Genomic DNA, 22,866 nt, shown 5'->3' with positions numbered 1-22,866 from the left:
AGTGCTCACAAAACTCCAGGCTTGGCTACTTCCACCAGAAGGAAAACGGTGATAACTAGTTTCATTTTTCGGTGTCTTACATGCTCTCCTATATGTGATGTTTCATTTTACCATGTCACAGGATTCCTTTGGACCTAAAGAACATTGAATCACCCCTTCATTATTTAGCAAATATGCCTTCTATCAGGGCACCTCATGTTATGCACTTAAGATATAATCATGACAGAAACACTGACCCTGTCCTCCTGGGGGATTACTGTCTGATCCACAGGTATATCCTTTGCAGAGTACCTTGGAGCTCATTTGTTTACTGGGAAAAGATGTTTACTTTTTCCCAGGAAAGATGAGTAAGATGTTTACTTGCTCATCTGTTTACTGCAGAGATGTTGTAGTAGGTATGATATTTGAGGCAACAAAAGGAGATAACTTTATTTTTCTATAAATGAACTTAGTTTCTATCTTGAGACCTCATCCTGTCAGGTAGTAAAAAGGTAATCTTGGGTAGTTTGGAGTTAACTCCCCATCATCTCAGGGTTTCTTCCTTTGCTCTTTCCCATGAAGTTTCATTTCCTTCCCTGGACTACGTAGCCTTAAGCTATCTGGTCAGGAGAATTGTCTTGTCCCTGGTATTTACTGAAAGATTTATTATCACATTGTCACCTCCACCATCACTATGCTCTTAACACCAAAAACTGCAGGGTCATCCACCTTTCCATCTGATATCTAGCTGCACAGTCATCCTTGCCTCAAGACTTCATCAAGTCTATTAGGCCTCCTACCTGTCCTTTACACCCTTCCCAGATTTACAAAAAATACTGCTGACCCATTCTGAGGCTGTCTCAGGACCTCTCTGTTCAGTATCCCTTGAAACTCTCTTTCATGGAGATTTGACATAATGATAATACAGGAAAATATCTGTAAAGCTGCCATGCCCAGGGCTCCCAGAAAACAAGCGAGTACAGGGCTCCTTTACTCTCATATCCTGAATCTGTAAAAGAATGCTATTGACCTCACCAACCTGAGGAGGCAGAGGTAGGGTCTTCTCTCAGAGATCCATACCAGCAACTCCTTCTATTGTTTTTATTCCCTCAGTTTCACTGTTTATATTATACTCCTCTAGAGCTCTTCCCTTTCCCTCCAAAGCATAGAGTTTTCACCTCCACTGATGCAGGAAAAATTTGTATCAGGAAGCATTTATCCAACTCTGTTGTTTTATTCAAGGTCCTTAGCTTCTGAAGCTCAAAAGTCAATAAATAAATGTTTTCTTTATTTTACCTACTTGGCGAGTTTATGTGTTATGTCTAGATAAACCAATGAAACAACGATATGGGGCAAAATAAATTTCCAAGGGTGAAACAATGACAAACTCTTATTCTGCTATAATGTTAAGAGGAAGAGTCCTCTTTGAGAAAAGGGAGCATGTGTGATAATACCTGCAGTCAGAGGAGCCAGGTCCATATCTTCATGTCCAGATAATGATGGGATATTTTCTCAACACTTACTCTAAATCTTAAGTCTGGTCTCTATACCGAATGCTAGGGGTTGAATTGTGTCTCCCCAGGAAGATATGTTAAAGTTCTTACACTGGTACCTGTGGATAAAATCTTATTTGGAAATAGGGTCTTTGCAAATGTAATCAAGTTAAGATGAGTTCATTAGGGTGGGCCTTAATCCCAGATGACTGTTGTCCTTATAAGAAGAGAATAGACATGGAAACATAGGCACACAAGGGGAGAACACCATGCAGTAATGGAAACAGAGACTGATGAACTATAGCTGCAAGCCAAGAAATGCCAACATTTGACAGCCACCACCAGAAGCCAGGAAGAGGCAAGGAACGATTCTTCCCTAGAGCCTCTGGGGGGATCATGGCCCTCCTGACACACTGACTTTGGATTTCTGTAAGACAATACATTTCTGTTCCTTTAAGTCATCTGTTTGTGATATTTTGTTACGCCAGCCCTAGGAAGCCCATGTACCAACTAAACTCAGCACCTCAAGGGTTGCTCATTTGAAAGGATGTAAGTTTCAAAAAAAAAAAATTGGCTCATATTATTTAAGTTCTCTTGACACTTCACTTATTTCTAGAAAACTGAAAAGAGTCCTAGACAAATCCAGCAAACTAATTTTAACCATGTCTCCTCAGGCTACATTGCTTGAAATCCTGTGCTGGGTCCTAAGGCATCTGAGCAAGACAAGAGGTGAGAGAGAGGCAGCTCTAGAATTTAGTTGGAGTTGTTTTGGGGGGCCACAGTTTTGAGCCCTGTGAGAAGGTGGGGAGAGTGTGTCTGCATGAGCAAAAAAGGGCCCAAAATTCAATATAAAAGGAATGGCCAGAATCAAAAATGTACAACACATCACAGACCCTAAAGAGGAAACAGGTTTGGGAGGCAAATGCTCAAAATAAACTTTGAAGCAGATGCCAAGGAAGAAAGAAACTTCACCTGAGCCTGTGAGGTGAAGGCAGCTGTGACACACACTAAGCTCTTTCAGATACCCTCGCTTGCTGGGTTCTGCCATTCCCTGATGGGTCCTTCACTTCTCTCAGGTCCAAAACCTGGACGTTTGGCTCATAGGAGTACACCATCCTCAGAAAAATTTCTCATGCTTCCTGAGCCCCAGAGACTAATTTCTACAAAAGTGCCAATTTATTTATTAATTTTCTGTGAGAAATATACTGCTTACTGATGCCTTCTCTTCCAACTGGGAAAAACTACTTGAGAAAACTAAATAAATTTCCAAAGCTATTAGTGAAACAAAACTAAAACACAGGAAATTACATGGAATTTTTCATCAGACTGTATATTCTGATGAATCATTTCTCTCCAGAGAAGGGATACACCTGCCAAGAGAAAAGCTATGGTTGAGAGATCCCAAAGGTCCCTTCCCATAAGAGCCCTCCCCTGACTTCTACCCGGCAATACTGGATACAGAACCTACATCCTTTTAAAGTATGTTTTTCTCTCTTTCGTATATACTTCAGGGACTGGTACAGATATTTTAAAATTATATTTATTTTTACTGGCTTATATTTGAAACATACCAAACATGTAAGCATCAATAATGAGGATACATGTTTCCAGATATAGGTATGTGGTACTTTCATGACTTCATAGGTGTTCTTTAAGACCCACTTGGGACCACAGTTCTTTTTCCAAAATGTAACTATCAAATAAGAACAAAGTAAGTAAATGCTTCACTCTCAGGAGGAATTTTCATCTAGCTGCCATAGCCTGATGGGTCACCTCTTCCATTCTACAGATAATCTGTTTACAAACCAAGGCTGGTCATCAGGAATTTGAATGCTCTCTCTCCAAGACGGTTCCAAATAGACTTTGGCTAATCTTTATTTTCAGAGTCTGGACTGAGGGAGTAAATTTTTTCAGAAGAAGTAACATAACATCTAAATTATTGGTGCACCTCAAGGCTCACTCATGGGGCCCCTTTACTTTACTTTTTAAACTCTCCACCTGGGTAGTATCATAGAGTCCCATCACCTTAAATACTATCTATGTGCTGATAGATATATTGCTCTATGTCTGACCTCTCCAATAAACCCAGACTTCTATATCCAACTCTCTGCTTGACATTTCCATTTGATTGCTGCCCTGCAATTCAACTTTACATTTCCAAATCAGAAATCATGATCCACAATACTCTCCCTGCCAAAACCGTACCTACTCTGATATTCTCCATCTCAGTAAATGACACCTCCATCCATCCATTTCACCTGTCCTAAAATTAAGGTGTACCCCAGATACCATTGCTAAGCAATTCCAGTCAATTATATTTCCTAATTATATCACCCTCCTAGTTATTCCTCTGTGACACCATCATCTATCACCTAGACTTCCTACAATAACCTCTTTTTACCTTATAGTACATTTTCCACTCATTCACCAGAGTGATTTTTTTTTATTTAAAACATCATGTCATTACTAAAAAAAACTCCAGTTGCTTCCATCTGTCCATAAAATAAAATCATACTCCCATTCTCAACATATGGCATTACATGACCTGGCCTCTACCTATCTCTCTGACAGAAATCCCTTTAATTTAACTCTTCTATTCTTGGCTAAAATGAACTTGTTCCTGCCTCAGGGCAATGATACATGCTGTTTCCTTTGTCTAGAATGTCCTTGTTTACTGCTACATTGCTGAGGGTGACACACTAGTGTCAGTTTGTCTGGCAGTTCCCCAGTTTTAGCACACAAAGCCCTGTGTCTTCAGAACTGCTTCAGTCCCAGGCAGACTGGAAAGGCTGTTTACCCTATGACTGAGTGTATGTACTCAATAAGTATTTCTCAAATAAATGCATTTAGTGATGATGTCAGTAAAAATAATTTTTGAATACTGAGGACAGTAATTTCCTGTTATGGAAAAAAACTATACAACTCAACAAAAGCTCCAGGCTGCTCTAACTATTAATGAAATTTTAAAATAGTTTGCAAAGGTAAAAATTTAAACTGGTTGTCTACAGTTTCACTGAGAAATGGAGAAATTAAAGTAAGTTTAGGACAAAATATTCAAAGTTAAAATATGGTCCTGGGATTAAGGAAAACTAATGGAAAAAACAAATCAACCCATCAAAAATGTTTATATTGGAAACTATAACTACACCTGCATTTCCTAAAATGTGGTCTGATGAAATGGTCCTATAATATGCAAGAAGGGGGAAAAAGTTAGGGATGCAGAAGACAAAACATCTCCTTCATGGAAGTTCACAATACGTATTAGTGTATTTGAGGGCTCTGAGAAGTCAGAGAGCAGGGACAACTTCTCAACATTGATAAACCCAGAATTTTACATATTGGACTATAAAATTCCTTTTATTTGTAACATTTATTTATACACTACAGCATTTAGGCATACATTTTGAGAAATGCTGCCATAAACCACAGAGTCCCAACCATCAATCAGGATCCACTAAGAAACTTCAAAGTCTAACCTGGTAGATATGCAAGCTCTGTCCCAATCTGTCTCTTCGTGGTTTGCAGTGATTTGAAGCAGGCAAAGAAGTGCTAATGGCAGCACCACTCCTTTAAGATGGCCTTACTGGGACGTCCCTGGAGGTCCAGTGGCTAAGACTCTGTGTTCCCCAATGCAGGGGGCCCAGGTTCGATCCCTGGTCAGGGAACTAGATCCCACATGCATACCGCAACTAAGAGCTCGCGTGCATAAATAAAGATCTCACATGCTGCAACCAAGACCCAACACAGCCTAAATAAATAAATATTTTTAAAAAGAAAAGAAAAAAAAAACATTAAAAAAAAACAACTGGCTGGACATGGCCATGGCTCACGAGCCCAGCCGCTCCGCTGCACGTGGGATCTTCCCAGACCAGGGCACGAACCTGTATCCCCTACATCGGCAGGCGGACTCTCAACCACTGTGCCACCAGGGAAGCCCAGCTTATTCTTTAAGATAGCCTTACTGTCAGCACCTCCAGCCCTGTGATCTGAAGTCTAAAAGAAATTAAGGCAGCTCATCATGAAAAGTAGGCACAATGGAACCCTCACCATCTGGAAACAAATGATATGGAAATTATAAGCAATTTGATTATGAGGAGGCTGATGTTTAGCTAAAGCTCTATCAAAAGAAGTTAAAGGTCAGTTTGAAGATTCAAAAGAAGATTAAAAATACATAGTACACTGCTCATAATTAAGTTCAAAACCATAGTAATGTGATGGGTTATTATTATTATTATTTATTAATAGAATGATCAAGCCATATAACTGAGCATCATCAAAGATTTGTGGAGGGTCACCAAAAAAGACAGAACGACCATTTTGGAAGGACCTAGTATTCAATTTTAAAAAAGGAAGGAATCAAGATGTAATTTGAAGGTGGCATTTAGTAAATTAAGCTTTGATTAATAGAGCACACAATTCAGGGAAGTCACTTGGGATAAGGCATATTTTAAAGAATTACACATTGGAATAAAATAACATATATAATGTATAAACATTTTCTATTTCTAAAGGAAGTAGAAAAAGTATCAGTAACCTTTTTTGTCTGAAGACTGGAGAATGAAGAATAAAATGTTGGTAAACAAAAAGTGATACATAAAATGGATTGCTATTTCCAGGGAAAGCTAAGTGACTTAAAATTCAGAATGAGTAATAGACTACTGTAAATATTTTAAGGGGGAAGAAAAAGAGTCCATGTAAGCTCCTTAATAAATGAGGACTATTAAATCCATAATGGGTAAAATGCTGAGCCACTGAATTTGTTTTAATTGTCTTTTAGGTAAAAAAATAAAAGGAAGCTTTCAGGAGAGAGACGATTCAATACGAGAATTATGTGGTTCCTTTGGGAAGATGAGGGGTACATACTAAGAGGAGTAAGGTGATGGTAGGGATGGGGGAGGAGGGGGTGTATTTAGTACAAACTTCATTTATTTGGCTTCCTCAGAACTCTAACTTTTGACTGTTGAAACTGATTCTCAGTTGCCCAGTTCCCCATAAACTATGTGGAGGACAGGGTTTGCTAAGCAAATTACTAGTGTAAACACAATTTAAAAACTATTGTTTAAACAAATCTGGCAGGTTCTTTGCTTGGCAACCTTTGGGTAGCCATTAGCCGGTGTTACTTATTAACCTGCTCCATCTGCTCTTTTCTCTTCACAGTCTCTCCCTTGGAGAGTGAGTGAATCTATGCTTGTGACTCTCACTATCACCTCATTGCTAATGACTCCCAAAACTTTCCTATCTATCTCTCAATCCTTCCCAAGTGCTAGCCTCACAAGTTCAAAAGCTAAATCAAAATCTGTGTGTATAAAGCCAAATTCATTGTGCTTTTCCCCAACACTGCCACCTGCCCTAATTTCCCTGTCTTTGTCAATGGCACCATCCTTCTGCCAAAGCAATCAGTCTTAATAACTTGGAGCAACTTAGAATTACTTTTATCCTCATAGCTCACATGTAGTAAGTTCCCGAAGTCTCCATTCCAATAACCCCACCCTAGTCTATAGACCCTATAGACTCATTACTGAAATGCCACCTGGGGACTCTGATCTTACTCTTCCCCAAAATACACACTTCCCTATGTATAGCTTTAGTTGCGTCAGTCCCCTCATCGAAAACTGTCATTTCCTTCCTACACCATGCTTATGAGATAGTTACTGTAACAAAAGTAATAAAAGCGTGGATTCTGGGGGCTTCCCTGGTGGCGCAGTGGCTGAGAGTCCGCCTGTCAATGCAGGGGACAGGGGTTCGTGCCCTGGTCCGGGAGGATCCCACATGCCGTGGAGCGGCTAGGCCCGTGAGCCATGGCTGCTGGGCCTGTGCGTCAGGAGCCTGTGCTCCGCAACGGGAGAGGCCACAACAGTGAGAGGCCCGCGTACCACAGGGGAAAAAAAAAAAAAAAAAAAAGCGTGGATTCTGGAGCCAGACTACTTGAATTCAAAGGCCAGCTCTGCAACAGTTTTGCTGTAAGGCCTTTGGCAAGTGAGTCAAACCTTCTGTGCTTCCATTTCCTCCTCTGTAAAATGATAATAACTATACCATAGTCTTATAACAAGGATTAAATGGGTTATTATACTAAAAGCATTTAGAATAATGCCTGGCACACAGTTAATGTGCAATAAATATTAACTATCATTATTATAACAAAAATGTATCTGTTTCATTTTCAAGTTTCCCTAAATCAAACTTCATCTCCACCTAATAGTCTTATTTCAGGTGATTTTACAACATGAACTTCCATGCATTATGTTGGCCACTTCACTATTAGATAAGAACATGTGATTTCTTGCCTCCACGCCCTCCCTCCAGGGAACATCTTATGTTTCCCAACCCCCCCAAACCCACTGGTTCCCATCGACCCCCACCACAGCACCTCCAGCCTGATGGGTCAGTCTGCTTGCTGAGATTCCCCAAGTATTTATGGGTAACAGTTTGAATTTTAATTACACACTTGTTTATAAGAGTTCACTCTTGGTTCCCTTGTACGATTCTTGCTTTTCTTGCTTTACAGCATGGACGATGTAAAAAGGCCTGGACTGGAGTCAGACAAACTACCTTTACGACCTCAGCCAGTAATTCAAGCATGTGTTCCTTATTGCTTCTATTCACCACACAGTACCAGGCATATCATGAGCACTTGATAAATATATGATAGGTAAGTGAATGAATGAAGAAAAACAAAAAGGAAGTATCGAGGGGTATATCACCAAAAAGATGCGTTTCAACTAAGGTTCAAGAAATGCAGTCTGTAGCCTGTCTTTTCTCTTTGCTGTATCTCAGAACAGTGCTGAGAAAGCAAACGAGGAGCAGCAACAGGGAAGAAGGGATTGATCAATGACTTCCTGATAGGCAGTTTACTTATAGGATCTCATTTAATCCCCTGTGGAGTGGGTGTTAGTAACATCGTTTTATAAAGAAAGAGTTTACATTCAGAAATATGAATAAAACTGGAAAACGGGCACTTCACTGGAAAACCTATTTCTTTCAACTACCCCGTACTACTTCTCTCATACATACTTCTCAATAAGTAATTCTGTACGTTCAGTTTACTGTGTATACTTGAAAATAAAGGTCACAAGTATTTTAAAATATGCATATTTTTTCATGCTATACTATACACTTTATAATATTTAGGGAATTAATGTTTTCTGGTTCAGAAATTTTAACAACTTATTCATAATTTTCCCCAATATTATCCAAATTGGTAAATTTTCAGTGAACTTAATAAGCTAAAATGCATGTTGGTTTATGCTCTTTTGTATCCTTATCTGACTTCCTTAAACATCTGCACATCTGATTTACTAGGCATCACTAATTAGAGCAGCAGCTATCAGTTAAATAAACTGATCTTTTTTTTTGCAGTACGCGGGCCTCTCACTGCTGTGGCCTCTCCCGCTGCAGAGCACAGGCTCTGGACGCGCAGGCTCAGCGGCCATGGCTCACGGGCCCAGCCGCTCCGCGGCGTGTGGAATCCTCCCGGACCGGGGCACGAACCCGTGTCCCCTGCATCGGCAGGCGGACTCTCAACCACTGCGCCACCAGGGAAGCCCCAATAAACTGATCTTTAGGTTGCAAACCAATTTAGTGATTATTACTTAAATACAAGTTTTGAAGAAATTACATAATTCACTCTATAAGCCACCAGCAGCTTAAAATTTAGACGAAGAAACAAATGCCAATAAATTACAAAAGAGAAATTCAAATAAGCTATACAATATGTTTAAAACAAAAGCAACAGTAGCAATTACCATTAATGTAAGCAGAGATAGCATTGGACATGGAGTCAAAGAAGCCGAGCCTGCAAACTAGCTGAGCCATTCCCTGACAATGTAACATTGGACAAATGACTTTACCTCTTCCACTAAATCTCAAGTCACTCATTTACAAGATATCTTATCTAATTTGCATGTGTGCATATATGTGTGTACTATTACCCTCTTCATCTATACATAAAATAAAATAATTTACAAATATAAATATATTAATAAGATTACATTTGTAATATCCATATGTTTGATTTGTAAAGCATAAAGGGATATTAAGTAGCAAACACTAATATAAATATTAATTGAAAGGAGAATTTCTAGAAGAAAATAATATAAAAGCTTTATATATCAATAAGATTTTTTAAAACAATGCAATCAAATACAAAGAATTTTTTAAACTCATTATTTAAAGTCATTATTGGAAAGTAATACAACAAGACTTCTTGAAACAATGCTACCAGATTTTTGCAGGGAAATATTCAGTTTTACATGACTCAATATTACATAGCGTGAAAATCATTTAAAGGACATTTTCAAATGGTGAGAAACAGAATTTTTAAGAGGAGGAATTTTATAAAATAATGTGACTCATAGAGCTGGATTCAAGTTGTTTCTGACCTTCAAATAATCTTAAAGAATATTGCCAGGTTCTGTCCTCAAACACAAGGAATAGCAATGTAGATACCAAGAGAAAAATAATAAATGTCTTTTGCATGCAATGTCACAGTCAGGAAGAGCACAGAGGAGTCCCAAACTCTAAGTGCCATTTTAAGTGATGTGAACTTCAATTCAAATAGTAGGGAATTTACCAGAAGTATTTCCCATGATTCATCTTTGTGTCATTTCTCAGTATAAACCACCCTATTTAATCTCATCATCTCTTCAGCCTATTCTTTTGAATATTTCCTCCTTAAAAGTAGGGAAAAAGAAGGAAATTAACATTCATGTCTAGATCTCTTGTCTATTGTCAACGCTTGAAATTACAGTAGTCATTGAGATCCTTTCTTCATTTGCTGAACAGCAAAGACTCGTGAGAACTGAACAATTGTTGGTGGAAAGTTCACGGTCATCCGGAGTTTATAACTTACCAAAGGGGAAAGGGGGGGAAGGGAAGGATAAATTAGGAGTTTGGGATTAACAGGTACACATCATTATATACATAAAATAGATAAAAAAACAAGGATCTACCATATAGCACAGGGAACTATATTCAATATCTTGTAATAGTCTATAATGGAAAAGAATCTGAAAAATAATATATATATATATATATGTATATCTCTGAATCATTTCTACTTGCTCTGGAAGTCATACCTATGCATTTAAAAAAGATACTCAAGGAAGTCTGTTTCATAAAGGTTATGGGTATTTTTGTGAGAAAAAGAAAGAGAGGAAGATAATTTGCATTCATCAAAATATAGTCTTGATAATGTATCCTTTCAAGTTTTTGTCTCAGATTTTATTCTGAGGGGAAAAAGACTTAGCCGCCAACTCAAGCACAGTTGAGTGTTATAACTGTGCCCATAAGGGAGGACGTGAATTAAGAAGGAAAAGCACCAAATGGCCAGTCTATGAAAAATAAGGGAAAGGAAGGAACAAGGACATGAGAAATAGTTGGCAAGAGCAGAGGAGAAAGAATTGACAAAATCTCCTCCCACACATCACAGTTAGCAGCTGATGATTCCCTCTGTTTTCCTTCACAAGGAGAAGGCACATGTTGCTCATTAAATCATCTGCTAGTGGCTTGGTTGTTACTTGAAAAAAGAAAAACTTATTTGTGTTGAAAGTAACAAGATGGATTCATGCATGGCAAATAGCTTACCTGAGACTCTTTCCAAAAGACAGAGGGAAAGAAATGTTCTGGCAGAAGTAGGATACATGAGTCGATTCAATAATTCATGATTTAAAGACTTAAACGTAAAGTTTTTAGGTAGTGCCACTTGCATAAATGAGCAGGTCAATTCTGGATATCTTTTTGGAAAACAGTGATGTCTTTTTTAACTTGTATACCAGGTTGGTCTATTACAGCATCCTTCCCATCTATAGTTTTCTACCCTGCTTGAACTGTAAGTTGAAATTGTCTAGAATAGCATCCTCCTTGTCTGATCATAAGAACCCCCAGTGATACTTGTTAAAAACACAGCTTCCTCAGCCCCATTCCAAAGCTACTGAATCAGAAACTTTCCCAGAGCATTTTTAATCCCCAGGTAACTTTGATGATCAGTAAATTCTGGCTAACTGCCAGTGAACATCACTGTGACCCTCCCTGACCTTGATTCTGTATCCTCCCGTCCCTTCTCCCCAAATGTACACATCAAGGTAAAGGAGCCAAAATCATATAACTTTAATTCAAATTGGTTGTCTATGCTCTCGGAATAATTTCATCACTATTTTCTTCTCACCATATGTCAAAGAATCTTAGTATTAGAGTTATGAATATCTTTTTCTAACAGATAGAACTTATAATACCAGCAAGTATCAAATCATATGTTCTAACTCACATCCTTGAAACCGTTCAAGATAAGAGGGCATGGGGAGCAACGCATGAGGAGGAAGCAAACAATTATAGACCAGGCTTTTTTTCTCTGCCTGGCATGAGCCAGAGGTTATGAGAAGCCCATTCCATGTCACAAAGTGAAAGTATACAAGGTTGATTGAGGTTAAAGACTTGTAGAAAAAGGTCTGACCAACAACACCTTTAAAGAGAGGATACAGATCCTTGGTACACAAGTGACCATAGATGGTCCAAGAGACTAACTGCTTCAGGTGTCAGTCTGTAACCACGAAAGTTTCTAAGTCAAGATAGTAATTATCTTTCCTATGCTTAAAAATTTCCAAAAACAGGGACTTGCTGGGATTACTGTTCTATCATCTCTATATCATAACTGTTTTTTATGTATAATGGACAGTAATTTCTCACCAAAGTTCAAATTCACGAGGTTTTTCACTTGGGCATATTATCATTATAAGATGAATAGTGAGGAATTTCAGGGAAAAAATAGCCACAACCAGCTATCAAATTCAACTGCCATCTGAATTCTCCCTATAACGTTTCTTCAAAGTAAGCATTTAGCTTTGGTTTGAATGTTTCCAGCAAGGTGGCCTGTTCATCTTTTGCCACCCCGATTAGAAAGCCCCTTATTCTAAGTTATATAAGTCCATCTCCCCATAACTTTTGCCCACTGCTCCTAGTTACTCACTGAAGTCATCTCAAGAAGGTCTGATCCTTCTTCCATTTGACATTTCTTACAAATACTGGCATCAAATCAATTTGAAGCTTCTTATCTCCTGGTTAAAGTTGTCATAGCTTTGACTTTCCCATGTAAGATACCATGTTGCTTGATGCTTATCACACTATAGCTTGTCTTTGTCTTACAAACTGTGAAGACCAATAATATACCAAGAGAACAGTTGGAAGAGATCATCAAGAGGATGCGAAGGCCAGCTGACCCAGAATAACCTGGACCCAGGCAATCAGAGTCTCCTCACCCCCAACTCTGTCCTTGGAATCTCCTGCCCACTGTTCTTACAGCCAGAGCCATTTTCAAGGATACACCTAGAGAGAGCAATGTGTTGTTGAGACCATCTGGACTGGATACATGACTGAACACCATTAAGGCCTCTACATAAATGTTCAACATTTTGGCAGATGGGTGCAGAGATCTACTCTCTCATGGCTGCCCAAGACAAGCCCCCATATGTACGTTTCCTTGCTTATTAAACTTACTGCCAACTAATTGGGAGTCGCTTGCCTCTTTCTTTTGCCTCTCCTTGTGTACATGTAGTGGAGGAGTAGTTTCAGATACCACCACAGGAACTCCCCAGGTTTTGAACCAACAGGAACACACTGTCACTTTCTTCATCCTTGTACTGTGCATCTAGCAATATATCTAAAATTATAATATTATTGTGTAGCCAAATCACATTGCTGCCTCACATTGCACTTACTGTGATGCAAGATCCCTTCTTTACTCTGCTAAAGAAACAACTCCTACATTAGGTATTGTGAAGCTATCTTCGGGCCCAAAATCAAGAGCTCAAATTTGTTCATTTTGATAGACTCAGCCTTTATTTCAGCCTGTGAAGATCCTTTTGGTCCTGATTCTCTCATCTAGCATATTCACTATCATTCCCATCTTTGGGTCATCTATAAATCTAATAAAACATCATCTATATTTTAAAAGATTAAAAGCTCTGACAACACAAGGCTTAAGAAAATTAAGAGAAGCCCCACAGCAGGATAATTTGAAGCCACACTTCATTACCCTTAGTTGGTAACATAACCAGTTTCAAATCTTCTAATTATACTATCACTCTATTTTTCCATTGCATCCAGGAGGCTACCATGGAATGCCTTTTCCAGAAGGAATACAGATGGAGAAAATTTAGAGAAGCAGTAAAACATTATGATTAGCTGGGAATTTCTAAATTACCTGATATCTTTTCAGGGGGAATTTTTAAAAGCTCAAAAGCTCAAACTTCAATAATCCTATACTCTATACTCCAAATGAGTATTTAGTATTGATTCAACTCCCTTGCACTACTGCAAGTCTTCTGAAGAAAAAAATCTTAATTCAGTGTCATTTGTTCATCAAAGAAATAGACAAATTTATCTAAAAAGAATGTGAAGCCCACACAAACATCAAGCATGCAAAGCAGAAACAGATTTTGGTTGATCTTATTGGCAAAGCAAAGACTCCTGAAAGCAATATGGTGTACTTTCCAAACTTATGCCAGAGTTCTGTGTATTAGCAGTTAATTTAAGAAAGCAGGATTTCTAGATACAAATAGAATTTAGAACTAAATATTTCTCCATTTTCACATATGACAATATGACTTGTTCTCAAAACTAAGTGAAGCAAACTCCATCTGGCAGTGAGTAGAGAGCCAGGCAGGTAGAGAAGCTAATGGTTCCTTCAGGTGGGTCTCTCCCTGGAGTTCAAGTTCAGATATCCCACCTGGCTCTGAAGATTTCCCAAGCCCCTCAGAATCTGGGACTCAAATTCAGAAAGCTGGTTCATCCATTATTCATCATTACTTCACACCAAATTTCTAAATTAGTATATGACCTGGAAAAAGAAACAGCTGGCTCCTTTAAATTTGAGGAGTTGTGCAATAATGTGATGGAAGGTAACACAATGTGACAGATCAAAGGAAGGGCACCATTTGAGATTTTGAAACTCAATTTGAGATTTCTTTTATTCCACACATAAAAAATCTAGTTGCCTACCACTCCTAAACACCCTAATCTTCATCTGTCAAGATAATAACTGTCAAGGGAAAAAGCTGCATTAAAAACTGTTGTAAATTCCCACCATGCTTTCTAATACAAAGTTTGACATTCTTTCTGATGACTTCTTACTATGGACAAGAGCTGAGTTCTTATAATTTAGGTTTAAGGAGAAAGTGGTTTTACTAAGAGAAATGAAAAACGAGACCAGACCAAGCTAATCCCATGGTGCAAAGATCCCATTTCTTTCTTTTGGTCCTAAGAAGTATATTTCAAGGAAGTCTAATAGTTATAACCAATGCCATTGTGTGGTTTTCAGCTGGATTTGTTTCTATAACAGGGTCATGCTCAGCCTGTAGCTGCACAAGTAATGAGTGAAATGCATATGTTCAAGGTGTTTGCTGTTGCAAGTCAAAGAGAATCTGTTTACCGAGAGGAGAGCTGATCTGTGGAGGAGAGAGGGCTCCCTGAGCCTGTAGAACCTAAGACTTCTGTGGTCAGTTCAAATAACAGGACCACACACAACTGTGTTAATTGCCAAGAGGCAGGCCTGAGAGGTTCTCTTAATTAGAATGAATGGATTTCTACCCAAATATTTCAGACTATTGTCAGGGTTTCTATTGTCTTCCTTTCTATTGTCTTCCCTAAAGCTGCCTCATTTAAGAGCCTGGTTTGAACGTTATGTGCAGTGAATGTGAATGATCCCAAGCTGAGGGACCTCTGCAGACAAGCTCAGGTAGTCTTATTACCAATGCTAATAACACTACTTGTCAAGTGTTGGGCTGGGTTTTGACATCTCTGCATTGCTGCATGTTGTGTACAGATGTGCTAAGAGTCTTGATTCACAGGGAGAACATCAACACCAAATCTTACCAGCAGGAAGGAAAGTTATACCACTGCGCAAAAAACGTAGTGGTGTGTGCTGTGAAGACTAGTGGAAGTGTCCATTGTACCCTGTCTACCATACTAGGGCCTGCATGAATGAATAAATCACTAGAAGTCAAATGAAGAATCAGCTAAGGGGTCTACTACATAATAACTGATGGAAATAAAGCAGACCCAATGAAGTCTCTTCAACAGGAGCTTATCATAGTCTTTGAAATGAATGAATAACTATGTGAAATAAACACTGCATTTTAGTTAATAAGCAAAATTATACTGCAAAGAAAAGCTCCTTTTACACCTGATTAGTTTCACAAATTTCACCAGTTTCACCTATCCAACTTACCATTAATGTAATTAAGGACATTATATTTCTAGCATAATACTGGGTGGAATGGGTGCTATAAAATATATATTTATGACAGAATCTTTGCCTTTGAGGGGCTTAAAAATGTTATTTAGACTACATATATTGACTAAGCTGTCATGGGCAAAGCAATGTCCTGGCTTCTGGAGACAAAGAAAAAGAAAAGTTAGAAAGTAAGAGAAACCCTCTTGCTCCAAGCTCCCTCCCTGGAGGGAAAAGAGACTAATGATTACAGTTCAGTGTGAGAAGTCAGACCTGAGGTCAGGGAAGGAATGAGTCATTTGGGTTGAGGGCTAGGATTTTGTCTTTAAATAAACCAGATTTCAAATTATGACTCTGCTTCTTACTAACCAAGTCCTTTGAACAAGTTGCAGTTGTCTGATGCTTAAAATAGTGATGACAAAACCCAAATCCTAAATTGTTGTGAGGATGAGGGGAAACAATATATGTAAAAACACTTGAAAGAAGGCCTTGCCCCTGTCAATATATAGAATGTTTCCATTATCTCAGAAAAAATAACCTTCACACTCTACTCAACATTCCAGGAAAGGTTTTAAAATGATTGACCTAAACATCTCTCTGAGAAAAGAATATTGCAGGTCTCCATTGGGAAATATGATAGCACTGGAAGTCAAGAAACTCTGAGTAGGGACTTGAGACGTCCCATATACAAACCAGACCAATGCTTCCCAATCAGGAACCCTGAACCTACATTATAAATCTTTTTATAATTGTTTTTTTTGTTTTTGGTTTTGGTTTTTTTTTGCGGTACGCGGGTCTCTCACTGTTGTGGCCTCTCCCGTTGTGGAGCACAGGCTCCGGATGTGCAGGCTCAGCGGCCATGGCTCACGGGCCCAGCCGCTCCGCGGCATGTGGGATCTTCCCTGACCAGGGCACAAACCCGTGTCCCCTGCATCGGCAGGCAGACTCTCAACCACTGCGCCACCAGGGAAGCCCATAATTGTTTTATTTTGACAAAATATCATACATACAGAAAAGCCAGAAGAAACTTCTGTTCACCTTTTGCCTAGGTTTACCAATGGTTTACATTTTGTCTCATTTGCTCTATCATTCTGAACCATCTGAGAGTAAGTTGGAGATATAATGTCCCCTTGCCCCTGTATACCTCAGTCTGTATACCTTTGGACATTCTCTTGCATAGCCATAGTATAATGATCAAAATCAGGAAATTTAACATTCGTACAATACTATCCTCTAATCCACAGTCCACATTCAACTTTCAACAATTGTTTCAATAATATCTTTTACAACTTTTCTTTTTCTGGTCCAGAATACAATTCAGGATCATACATTGCATTTGTTTCTCTTTTATCGCCCTTAATCTGAGAAAGTTTTCAAGCTTTCTATTTTGAAAATGAAATAAAAATATTTTTGTTGAATGTCTCTCAATTTGGTTTGTTTGATGTTTATTCATGATTAGATTCAGGTCAGATATCTTGGGCAGGAATAAAATAGAAATGTTGTTATGTCTTCCTTAGTGTATCATTTCAGAAGGCATATGAAATATTTTTGTTCCAATATTGAACACACAATTTTAATCACTTAGTTAAGATGATATCTGCCAACATGCACCCCAGTGCTCATAGCAGCACTATTTACAATAGCCAAAACATGGAAGCAACCTAAGTGTCCATCAACAGTTGAATGGATATAAAATGAAATATTACTCAGCCATAGAAAAGAATGAAATAATGTCATTTGTAGCAACATGGATGGACCTAGAGATTATAATACTAAGTGAAGTAAGCCAGACAGAGAAAGATAAATATCATATGATATCACTTATATGTGGAATCTAAAAAAATGGTACAAATGAATTTATTTACAAAACAGAAATAAAATCACAGACATAGAAAGCAAACTTATGGTTACCAAAGGGGAAAGGGGGGGAAGGGAAGGATAAATTAGGAGTTTGGGATTAACAGGTACACATCATTATATACATAAAATAGATAAAAAACAAGGACCTACCATATAGCACAGGGAACTATATTCAATATCTTGTAATAGTCTATAATGGAAAAGAATCTGAAAAATAATATATATATGTATATCTCTGAATCACTTTGCTATACACCTGAAACTAACACAACATTCTAAATCAACTATACTTCAATTTAAAAAAAAAACAGTACATGCCAGATTTCTTCCCCCCAAGTCACTATTTTTTCTTTGTAATTAATAATTTGTGGGGAGATAATTATTCTGATCATCATTATTCTGATCAGACTTCCCCTCACTAGTTTTAGCATCCACTGATGATTTCTAACTTCATCATTCCTTCTACATTTATTAAGTGCCATTCAAGAGTCAGAAAGAGCTTTCTCTTCATCCCCTTTTATTTATTCAATTACTTATTTATGTTAATATGAACCTATGCCTTCTTATTTTATTTAATGGGCTATAGTCAATTACTATCATTATTGATTTTAATGCTCAAATTTTTCCAAGTTTGGTTAGTGGGTCTCCCTTCAAGAGAAGTTATGTGTTCTTTTAATATACCTCCACAATTCTTTTTATCATTTCCTCACTTTCTGGCACACAGACATTCCAGACTTTTCTTGTACTTTTTGTATCCCAGCCCCAGAATAAGTCATTTCTCCCAGGAGCCCTGGTTCCTGTTAATGGAGAGTTATATGAAGAAACCAATATTTGACCCTATAGTGTGTTCACTGTTACTGGCATATCATTGTTTCTAGGCTCTCTCAGCAGTGGACAATGCTAGAAAAATAAATAAATAAATATGTATATAATTATAAAATATTATAAATATACACATATTTATTCAAAATTATGAATTCATACTAATATCACCAATTCCAATCCAAAGCCATAGCATACATTCAAGTGTTAACTCTTTTAACTTTTGTAAATCTGTTATTAACTGCACAAAATCTGGCTGCCATTATTATTCTCACTGCTTTTACTCATTCGCTTAATCCTTACACAAATTTACACAAAATGGTTACAGAGTTGTTAAACCACAGCAATGCAAAAATGAAGCCTACTAATTATAATTGTGTATTTGCATAACAGTGTACAAGGTTAGGTAAAATTTATATATAATGAAATTCATAAATCTTAAGTATATAATTTGATGAGTTTTGACAAATGCATATATTCATGTAACCCTATACCTTATCAACAGACAAAATGTTTTCATCATCTCAGAAAGATCCCTTGTAATCCCCCATTCCCAGAGCAACCACTTCTCTGCTTTTATTTACCATAAATTAGTTTTCCTATTCTAGAACTTCACATAAAAGGAATCACACAATATATGTGTGCCAATATATCACATAATATATTTGTTTCCAGCTTGTTTTGTTCAGAATTTCTGTAAGATTCATACATGTGGTAGTTTATATCAGCAGTTTATTCCTGAGTAGTATTCCATCGTATGGTTATACTACAATTGCTATACTACAATTTGTTTATCAATTCTTTTAATAAGTATTTGGATCATTTCCAGTTTGGGGCTTTTATGAATAAAGCTGCTATGAATGTTCATGTACAAGTCTTATTTTGGAAATATACTTTAGTTTGTCTTGGAGAAATAGCTTTAAAATAAATTGCTAAGTCATAGAGTAGGTATACATTTAACTTCATAAGAAATCGCCAAACATTTTTGCCAAAATGATAGTAACATTGTACTCTCCCAAATGATAGTTCCATTAGTTCTATCTATTTTCTCACCAAATTCTATCTCATCTAAATTCTCACCAGCATTTTGTATAGTCAGTTCTTTTAATTTTAGCCATTAGAAAGCCTGTGTAGAATTATCTCATGTGGTTCCAATCTTCATTTCCCTAAGGGCTAATGATGTTGCTCACACTTCAGGTGCTATGTCCATTCATTTACCTTCCTTTTTGAAGCATCTGTTCAAGTCTTTTGCTTACTGTCTATTGGATTGTCTTATAATTGCATCAGAGTAATTTTATTATGTATGCTAGATATAGGTCCTCTTTGAAATATGTGTTTAGAAAATATTTTTCCCAGTGTATGGATTGTTTATTTGCTTAAATGTGTCTTTGGATGAGCATATATTTCTAAATTGGATAAAGTCTAATTTATAATTTTTTCTCAAAGTACTGATCAGTGCATGCATGTAAGGAAACTAACATAAAGCTGGATAAATTTTTCCAAAAGGATAAAACAGAACAGTCCTCAGAAGCTGCATAGGAATGACATAATGCCTCTTCCCACTAACCAGACTGTAAAACCTTCATGGGGACATTAGGTAGAGTAGGCTCTTGCTTCAGTAGTGAGAAATAATTAGCTCTATATTGAATGCTGTCCTGGTCCACTAAACAAATTTTAAAAGTAAGAATCAAAAGTATCAACCTGTTTCCAAGTAATCTAACTGCACACCAGAACAAAGTTCAAGAACATTGTTATGAAGACAAAAATATTCAGCACCCAACAAGGTAAAATTCACAATGTCTAGTATCTCATCAAAAGTTACATGACATGTACACACTGATGGGTATAAAATAGATGACTAATAAGAAACCACTGTATAAAAAAATAAATTAAATAAAATGAAAAAATTTAAAAAGTTACATGACATACAGAGAAACATAAAAATGTAAGCCATAATGAGAAGAAAGTTCAATCAAAACCAAACCAGAACTGACACTGACATTAGAATTACCAGAGAAGGATACTAAAACAGTTCTTACAACTGTATTCTATTTGTTCAAAAAGCTAGAGGAAAGACTAAGCATGATAAGTAGAAACATAGAAGATATTAAATGACCCAAATCTAACTTCTTGGGGTGAAAACTACAGTGTCTAAAATGAAAATAAACTGGATAGGATTAAAAGCAGATTATATATTGTATGAGAAAATATTAATAAACTTGAAGACATAAAAATAGAAGTTATCTAAAAGAAAACACAGTGAAAAATGATTCCAAATATGAAAGAACAGAATATCAGTGAGATGTGGGACAAATTCCAGCAGCCTAGTACAAGTGTAATTTGAGTACCAAAAAGAAAGAAGAGAGAGGAGGGGAGAAAAAATATGTGTAGAAATGGTGGCAAAAATTTTTCCAAATATTGGGTTGGCCAAAAGTTTCATTTGTTTTTTTCCATAAGATGGCTCTAGTAGCACTTAGTTGTCTTTAACTTCATTTGAAACAATTTTGTTAGACTGTATGTGACAGCTGTCATATCAGCATGCATTTAAAAAAAGACTTACCAAAATTGGTGAATTTTTGTGTAGCCATTTTATTATTGAAGATGGAAGAAAAACAGCAACACTTTCAACATATTATTTCAAAAAATGTAAAAACTCAACTGAAATGCAAGAAAAAAGATTTGTGCAGTGTATGGAGATGGTGCTGTGACTGACTGAATGTGTCAAAAGTGGTTTGTGAAGTTTCCTGCTGGAGATTTCTCACTGGACAATGCTTCACAGTCAGGTAGACCAGTTAAAGTTCATAGGGATCAAATCGAGACATTAATTGAGAACCGTCAATGTTATACCACCTGGGAGATAGCCAGCATACTCAGAATATCCAAATCAAGCACTGAAAATCATTTGCACTAGCTGGGTTATGTTCAGCGCTTTGATGTTTGGGTTCCACATTAGTTAAGCGAAAAAAACCTTCTTGACTGTATTTCCACGTGTGATTCTCTACTTAAATGTAATGAAAACATTCCATTTTTAAAACAAATTGTGACAGGCAGTAAAAAGTAGACATTGTACAATAACGTGGAATGGAAGAGATTGTGGGGCAAGTGAAATGAACCACCACCAGCCACACCAAAGGCCGATCTTCATCCAAAGAAGGTGATGTTGTGTATATGGTGGGATTGGAAGGGAGTCCTCTTGTATGAGCTCCTTCTGGAAAACCAAACGATTAATTCCAACAAGTACTGCCCCCAATTAGACCAACTGAAAGCAGCGCTTGACGAAAAGCAACCGTAATAAGTCAACAGAAAACACATAATCTTTCATCAAGACCACAAGACCACATGTTTATTTGATGACCAGGCAAAAACTGCTACAGCTTGGCTGGGAAGTTCTGATTCATCCACCATATTCACCAGACATTGCACCTTTGGATTTCCATTTATTGAGGTTTTTATTAAATCCTCTTAATGGGAAAAATTTCAATTCCCTGGATGACTGTAAAATGCAACTGGAACAGTTCTTTGCTCAAAAAAATAAAAGGTTTTGGGAAGATGGAGTTATGAAGTTGCCTGAAAAATGGCAGAAGCTAGTGGAAAAAAAGGGTGAATACGTTGTTCAATAAAGTTCTTGGTGAAAATTTTAAAAATGTGTCTTTTATTTTTACTTAAAAACTGAAGGCACTTTTTGGCCAACCCAATATATAAATTCACCAGGCTAAGAAGCTCAATGAACCTAAAACAAAAGAAACATGAAAATAACTACACTAAGTCACACATTAAACAAATTGCTCAAAAAATGACGAAGAGAAAATATTAAAATCAGCCTGAGAAAAACGACACAATACATAGAGAGGAATAACACTTAAAAAAATAAAACTGTCAATCTAGAAGTCTATATCCAGTGAAAATGCCTTTCAAGCATAGGTGCTACAGTCTAACCATGAAATACACACACACACATACACACACACCAAACAAATTTCAATAGACAGGCATTCTACAAAATACCTGACCAGTACCCCTCAACACTATTAAAGTCATCAAAATAATGAAAGCCTGAGTATCACAGCCAAGAGAGTCTAATGAGACATGACAACTAAATGTATTGTGGTATAATGGATGAGATACTGGAACAAAAATGAGCATTAGATAAAAATAAGAAAATCTGAATAAACTTTTCAGTATTGGTTCATCAGTTATAGCAAATGCACCATGCTAAGGTAAAATATTAATAATAGAAAAAATTGGATGTGAGATCCATGGGAACTCTCTATAATATCTTTTATTTTTTCTATAAGTTTAAAACTGTTCTAAAAAGTAAAGTCTATGAAATATGAAGGCAAAATCAAGACTTTCCAGACATACAAACACTGAAAGAATACATCAACAGCAGACCTATAAGACAAAAAATTTTAAAGGAATCTTCCATGAAGAAGGAAAATGATCCAAGATGGAGAAATATGAATCATGCAAAGTAATGGAAAGCACTAGAAA

General features: G+C 37.1%; 1 protein-coding gene across 21 annotated transcripts in view; it reads right to left on the bottom strand.

Annotated features, from left to right (window-relative positions):
* LOC309807013 (uncharacterized protein) overlaps positions 1–22,866 on the bottom strand; it is a 478,671-nt gene that overhangs the window by 277,995 nt on the left and 177,810 nt on the right. The window lies entirely within an intron of this gene.

This window comes from Mesoplodon mirus (genome assembly GCF_964341445.2).
Source record: "Mesoplodon mirus genome assembly, chromosome: 6".
Taxonomy (NCBI): domain Eukaryota; kingdom Metazoa; phylum Chordata; class Mammalia; order Artiodactyla; family Ziphiidae; genus Mesoplodon; species Mesoplodon mirus.
This window is presented reverse-complemented; position numbering and strand designations above follow the sequence as displayed.